Here is a 7,805-nt window from a genome sequence, read left to right as displayed (position 1 = left end):
GGAGATCATATCACATGAATATCATCAGCAGATGGAGTTGAGGTTCAAATTTCCATTTTTCGTCTGAGAAAAATCCTGTCCTAGACAACATCAATGACACCTTTAAAAGTGATGTTTTATAGGCTGTTATTTGGGTATATAGGTCAAAGGATGTAATTTAAGAAAATTTCTCATATCAGAGGGGCTGCTGGTTAGGGGCTTTTGGTAAGACTAGTGGAACCAGTCATAGTGTGATGGGGGTTGGGCAACTGAGCAAGCATTAAGACGATACCGCCTATCTTGCCAGTGGCCCAGTGGGACCAGCTGTGGCTGGGTCCAGCTGCTGAGTATCTGCTCTTAGCTTTGGTGTGAGTGGAAGTTAAAAGACCTGAAAGCAGCTTAAAGGGATTAAGGGTTAAGTCAGGCCTAGAAAATGGCGTCACCAGTCATGGGGCCTCGTAGATGTATGATGGCACAGCCTGATACCCCCTGAAGGCCCAATGATAGATCAAAGCATTATGTGCATGAATACTGGACTTTCAGATGAATGTTCACCCAACTTCTGACACCTTTAACTGATAACATTATAATGATGCTTTTTATTATACATATAGTGAGTTTTGAGAGAGTTCAAGGATGGAGATAGACTAAAGAAAAAGTTCAGATCCACAACCACATCAACCACAACCACATGTGTGAAATGTGTTTCAGCTGTAGAGGGATCTGACATGTACCTCTGCAGACGCTATCATGCGGTGTCATTGACTGAAACTGTAGAGAGAATATTTTCCACCACGCAACGTGTGCTGTGTGGCTTCTGTCCTTTCGATTTTTTCACCACCATTTACTCATGCAACTTTATGATATGGACGCCTGTGAGAGATGTGTTGTGTTATATGAGGAAAAAATGGAGGTTACATAATGGAACTGCGTTTCTCTTTCATTTTTGTGTCTCTATTAATCTCACTGTGATAATGTAAACTGGATCATAAATCTTGATGCTGTATAGAGAGATTCCTGGTATAAAGATGCTTGTTTAATTAATCCCTGCAGCATGGCTTTAATTAAACAGGACCACTTCTCGAAGTTAACCCTCTCTGTTTTTCGGCATGTAGACTAATACAGATTTATAATGCTAGCAGCCATAAACTATCAGGGGAGGAGTGGGTGAAAGAAACAGTTTATAGACCATTAGGAGCTTGATGATTGTTCTCTTGGTCCATTAAATGTTTGCCCATGTGTATGTACAGGAAAAGTCAAAGATTCCTCTGGGACTGACTTTCCGTTGTGATTTAATGCCAGTCTCTTGTACCATCCCACATTAGCACTCATTGCCACGGTCATGCTGCTAACTGTCTCACTGTTTTACAAGCACAAACTGTCCTGATGGGAGTAAAGGGGTCCGACTCTCATTTTAATTATAGATTAATCTGGAGGCCGGAAGGAGAAAAGAATATGCTTTGTGCCAACAAACAAGACTCAATTTCTCTTTACCCACGGTGGTGTGCGCGCCATAAATGTTAATGCACCATTATCGTCACTGCTCTGGCTGCACAAACACTGAGACGTGATAGTACACAATGTTTTAATGGCCAAGCTCAACTCTAACCCACGCACACAAATACAAAGTTAGTTTAAAGAAAAGTTGAGACACAGAGAAAAACAGTCAACAGTCAAGCAAATTTGGTAGACCAGTGTTGTTGGCAGGTGAGTTAAATCCCTCCAAATCTGCTTTTCAACACCTGGCAGAGATTGATATTGGTCCTGCTCTTCACCAACCATCAGCACATTGTATACTCAGCTGAGTTTCCCCTCTTGGACTCTTCAAATGTGCCAAACCACACGAGCTAAACTTTTTAATTTAAACTTTTCAGTCTAGGGAAAGCAATGTAGGTTGGTTGGTCCAACACTTTGGCCCAGATGCACATATCTCAACAACTTGGATTGCCATGAACTTTGGTTCAGACATTTATGAGGCACAGAGGATGAATCTTAATGATGCTGACATCTTTTCCTGTAATTTCACATCCTCAGGTGGTACTGTTTAATGCTAGTTTGCAAACGTTAGCATGCTAACATGTTAAATGTTACATGTTCCTCGGCCACTGCTGGCAAGGAGAAGAAGCTAGTCAGAGGTGCAAATCAGAGCTGTAGCAAATGTGAAACACTCCCAACAGACAAGAGTCATAATAATCATAATAACTAGAACCGCTAAACAGCCTTGTCACCTGCTGACACGACCAATGCTGCTGTCTTTCTTGGGACGGTGGTCTCACTTTTTAGTGTACATGCTATTTGTTGACCTGTGACAGAGGCCAGCAAGATGGCAACAAGAAAGAAGAAGAGAGGCTCGGATTTCCAGCTCCTCCAGGTTGGATCCTGACATCATCCAAGCACGTCACACTTTGGTTTCCCTTGTGTATTGTGCTTGATACGCCTATTTATCGGCTGCCTGAAACACCGGCACTCTCACGACTTCAGCCACAGCCACCAGCCACTGTTTCATCGAGGACAATTGATAGATCAAATTTCTGCTTACTCTAGACAATCAATCAGCAGCGGTCGTGAGGGATTCCTTCTTATCTCAGCAAGCTTGGAGATGAAAAAGAAAAGTAAAGCAGGCAAAGCACTGAACTGCTGATAGAGTATGTGCAAGCTTTCCGCAGCTCTTCACTTCTTGGATTAAGCCTCTGTGCTGTGGTACTTACCCCCTGACTGTCTGCAAGGACGAATGACAACTACCTTTGCAAACCTTTGACTGTCCCATTCCCCCACTGATATTTCTTTTAATTTCCAGCTCTCATTTCATGGAATCAGGAGCTTTGTGTGAATATAGTGAAACATCATCCCAAAGAAAGAATTTTGATGACACAGTATGCACATGATCAAAGAGATGGGGTTTTTAAGGTAATTGTACATTAGCAACAAAATGCTTAAAGGTGGGAATAAGAGTGATAAACTCAACAAATTCTTTCACAAAAAATCCATGACTACTTTCTTCTAATACAGATGTAACAGACACGCTCAGTCTACCTTTGTAAAAAAGCAACTTTTAAAGAGATAGATAAGCTGTTTTTTTTTGACAGTCGAGACGTTTATTGGTCGAGTTCTTGATTCTTTCTATACTTCCTGCTCAGTACAATATTGCTGTAATCAATGTCATTGATTCTCCTCATATTCACTGTGTGCTGAAGATCAGATGTGAAGCTGGCTCAATATGGCTTTTCCTGTCTGTCTCTGCTATCACTGTTAACCAGCTTCATTGACTGTTTGGCAGATTAAGTGTCGCTTTTAGTGGTCAGACAGGCAGCTCTTTGCAAGTATGAGGGTGTAACGCCACATTTGTACCACGCTGTCCAAACAGACTATCTGATACAACCACACATATTTGTTCTTGTTGTTTGTTTTGAGCTGTTTGCCAGGACACAAGTACACAAAATCTGAGTAAACAGCAGAAGTCAAACACAACAACTGGGATGAAAATGGACCACGACTGACCAAAATAACATTGCGTTTGAGCAGTTTCCACGCAACAGCCACACTGAGGATATGTTCAACATTGTCAGTCAGTGCGTCAGATGCCTTAAGCATTGTGGTCAAACAGCTTGATGGTGGTAAATGTTTGTAAACAGGTGACTTAGAGTTGGAACGCTGTGGTTGCTCCAGGCTTTGTCATCCACCTGAACTCATGAAGAGCAGGCATCCTCAGGGGTCTTAGCAGTCAGTGACCTCCACAGTTCAGTCCCTGAAGAAAAAAAGATATCCAGCACGTTAGCAGTCGGTGTTTGCAGCATGCGTGTGCCAAAGCACAGCTCCATTATGTGAGACACTGCGGGTTGCTTTGAATGATGGCTCTTTTTATTGTGCCATTTTCTGAGCTGCTGCCAGGAAATGACACGGTTCAAAGGTACCATGTAGCCAATTCACTTCAAAACAACATGCTAGTTTGTTAACCTGATTATGCCACTGATGCTGTGGTTCCAGTCCTCATCACTGGTTGGCTGAGCTGTGTTTAAAACCTTGTGTGAAAATTTTTAATGCACACCTTTGAGCGTGAAAATCTTTTGTGTTGTGAGACAAACGCTGGCAGAGAAATCAATATTATATTATTAAAATATCTAATTAATTATTTAGCAACACAGTGGTGTTTGTGGACTCTTAATCTCTTAAACTCTCGTTTTCAATTTACTTAAATGAAAAATAACGTTAAACACTGAATCATAGTGTCACATACACATACCTTATACCTCATTTAGGCAATAAGTATCTTATCTAAGTTAAACATTCAAACCAGGTTTTCCATTGTTATGATAAAAAGGAAAAGCCAACATGTTTTGTGCATCATTTTTCACATTTGCCCCTAAACCTGCATTGTGTGTTCGGCACATACGGGATCTCCAATGCCGTTCTGCACAGCATCCAAACAACACTCTTGAAGGCTGAGCTCTCAAAGCTCACAACTGCATTACTACTCGATGATAATATACTGAAAGACTAAAAGCTAGAAATTGTTCGCAGTGATGGATTACAAGCAAGTTTCACGTCTCCGCAAATTGGTTTAGTGCGGTAGTGTGCTGAAATGGATAATGGCTCTGTGGAAAGTAGGAAATCAATGTTGGTCCAAACCTTGGTAGACAAAGGTAGACAGTATGCTTGTAAAGAAAATGGTCAGCAGTAACATAAACTGTGCATCATTTTTAGTTCAAAGCTCAATCAGTGTTTGGTGTACGCTCTGCCTGCAGTGCAGACTTCAGTGTCCACATAGGCTGTATATAAATGCAGGCAATGATTTAAGCTCTATGGTGTAAAGAAGGTTGAATTCATCAGAAACAAAATAAATCAGACTGGAAATTGTGACCTCTGATTTTGAGATTTTATAGAGAGATAACAACAATCAGGCAGACAAGCTGCTTCTTATTATTCAGCGATGCTGCGTTGTGTTTATTTTTTATTATCTGACAGGCAGGTCGTTTGAGGTCAGGGAGGAGACCCAGTGACAAAGCAGGAGCCAGCTGGGACACAGTTGACCCTGAGTCAGAAAGATCACCAGCATAAACATTCAGCAACCTGCTCTGAATAATAAAACCTCACCGTAGAAAGTTTTCTTGAGACCAATATGTGTTCAGTAGTTGATATTGTCTGATGTTCATTGCTTATGAGGCACTTATGAGCCGGGCTGTATCATGAAATTCCTGTGCATAGGCATTTTCTATGGGCCCGTCCCTGCACCCACGCCTGTCCATTATAGTATTATAAAATCATCATATTTACACTCCTCTGAATCATGTGTGACACTTTATCCTTCCTCTCAATCATCTGCAAAGTCAAACTTTTCAAAATAGAGATGGCTAAATCCTCTGAAATGTCATTTCTGTAAGTGAGGAAGCGGTACCTTGAAATGACTACCTTTGATCTTCAGTGACTTACAGTGAGGTTTACCATCCTGCCATCAAAGAGCCTTGCAAGTGACAATTGTTTGAACTCGTGGATATGTCATTGGAAAGAAACACTTCTATTGTTGACAAGATTATTCACACGAGTAATAGTGTATTTCTTTTTTTAAAATCTAATGTAGTAAAGTGAATATAGAGCCATTAGATCTCAAAAAGGGCTTCCACAGTATCATAACATCTCAAGTTTATATGATCAGATAATAGATCGCACACTCTAAATCTTAAAAGAACACTGACATTTTGGGAAATACACTTGCTTGTTGCAAACTTGATGATGACAGGTTTGATATGAAATCATTCTTTGTGCACTTAGCAGTATCACAGTAACACATGTTTGCACCAATGTTGGTATGAGACATGCTGTTCCATGAACAACTATACAGGTATGTATCTGTGTTTGCACCTTTTTCATCAGAATTACAAATAGCTCCATTTTCACTGATTTCATTAATTCATTTGGCAATATTGTTTATAGTCTTGTATACAATGTACCTAGTCTTCTGTAGTTGATTTTAATACAAATAGTTTAGCCTTGGAGCATAACTTCAGTCAGTGATATGTTGTGTGGTTCAATCTATGTGTCTAGATAAGGACAGAAATCCACAAGAACAATTTGATATTCTTCTCCTGTTTTTAGTTGTCTTAGATAAACACCATTTGCCAAAAGCCAGATGCTACAGGTGCCAGAAATGCTGCATCACTGTGGGTTAAACATGACAGAAAAAGCGACTTAATGAGTGAGTCCAACATTTTGCAGTATGCCAGGCCAGGCTTAGCCGGGCCCTAGTTCTGGAAAGCAGAACTAAACAATAACAAAGCACCACTACTGTCTAACATCACCTTAAGCTCTAAAAAAAAAGTGTGACAAATGACAAATGTGGATCCGAAAGATGAGCATTTACCTGAGAGCTGGGTCACGCTGTGTTTCTGGCTTTACTTCACTGCAAATGCAATGCAATTTGGAGCTAGTCCTTCTGGTATTGCTGTTTCTTTAGAAATGTAATGTTATCCTTGTTATCCTGCTTCAATCCCACTGGGTGCCTTTTCATAAAACTTGTTGATGATGCTATTTTGTTTGCATCAGTGACCATACTTTTGAGTTTGGTTATATTGTCAACAGTTCTCCCTTGACAATCAAAAATGTAATGTTATGACAGAATAACAGCGGTATGAAAATTGAAAATACCTTTCAGTTGTGGGCCTGGCTTTCCTCTGCCCTTGTTACCGAAGTCTGCTGTATTGGCTGCAGTGGTCTATGGGGTAAGCAGGGTGAGTGAGTGTGACTGGCTGGCTGGCTAGCTACCCCCGCAGGCACTTATGGAGCTGCTCAGCCATGAAAATGTCAGAGCATTTTTTTGATTTGTCATGAATTTTCATCAAACCAGCAATATTTGAAACCTGCACAGCTAATTTCAGAAATTCACAAAAGTGAATTTAGTGTTGAAACAGCAAAAAAGACTTCCTGTTGTTGGCCCAGTTGATTATTGTGACTGCTCCAGTACTTTACATTGTGGGACGCAGTAGGTGAGATAGACTGGTCTGATGCATACGGGACATTTCTGCTAAATCAGTACATACTGATTTTGACTAAATCAGTATGTACTGTCCTGCTGTCATTACAGCAGGACAGAAAGGACATGAGGATATGGATGAAACCAACATTTTGTTTACAGATTGTACCTTTAATGATGCTGTGGGATATAGGTGAGGGACAGTGAAACAAACCACCCAGGAAAGCTTGAGAGAAGATGAATGTTAATTGAATCTAAGCACTGAAAAAGTGTTTGGAACTCCTTTTCTTCCATGTTGTGAATACTGCAGCCTCCCTGAACACAGGCAGAGCTTTCATCTGAGAAGCATGGCTGCAGACGGCAACCTCAGGAAGAATTATTAGAGAATGAGTCACCCAGCCAAACATGGAGGATATGCCGGACAAGGCTGATAGCCAGAGGTCCTTTGGTGCTTTCAATTGGCCAGGAAGCTCAAGGACTGTGCAGTGGAAAAAAACAGCCAAAAAAAGAGGAGCGAAAGGCTAAAACTCCAAAGCACTGTGAACTACAGTGCTTGTGAGGAAAAGAAGGGACCAAAGATTGAGAAAAGAAATACAGCCTGTGCACAAGAGATGGATGATTTGAAAAAAGAGCACCAAAAAGAGACCCGGACAAGTCAGGAGGGAGTCGGCCAAATCCCTGAGAGGCAGTGGAGGCACTTAAACATGGTCTGGCAGACATGAAATCTCTGCTCCAGGAGAGAAGAGGCTGGAGAGACCAGGATAATGAGAAGAAAGTGCAAACACGAGAGAGCTTTGAATTCCAAGAGAAATTACAAATGAAATGCTGGAATCTCAAGGAGGAAATCATAAAGATGACAGAG

This window comes from Chaetodon auriga, chromosome 1 (genome assembly GCF_051107435.1).
Source record: "Chaetodon auriga isolate fChaAug3 chromosome 1, fChaAug3.hap1, whole genome shotgun sequence".
NCBI classification, from domain to species: domain Eukaryota; kingdom Metazoa; phylum Chordata; class Actinopteri; order Chaetodontiformes; family Chaetodontidae; genus Chaetodon; species Chaetodon auriga.
Note: the sequence above shows the minus strand (reverse complement) of the source record.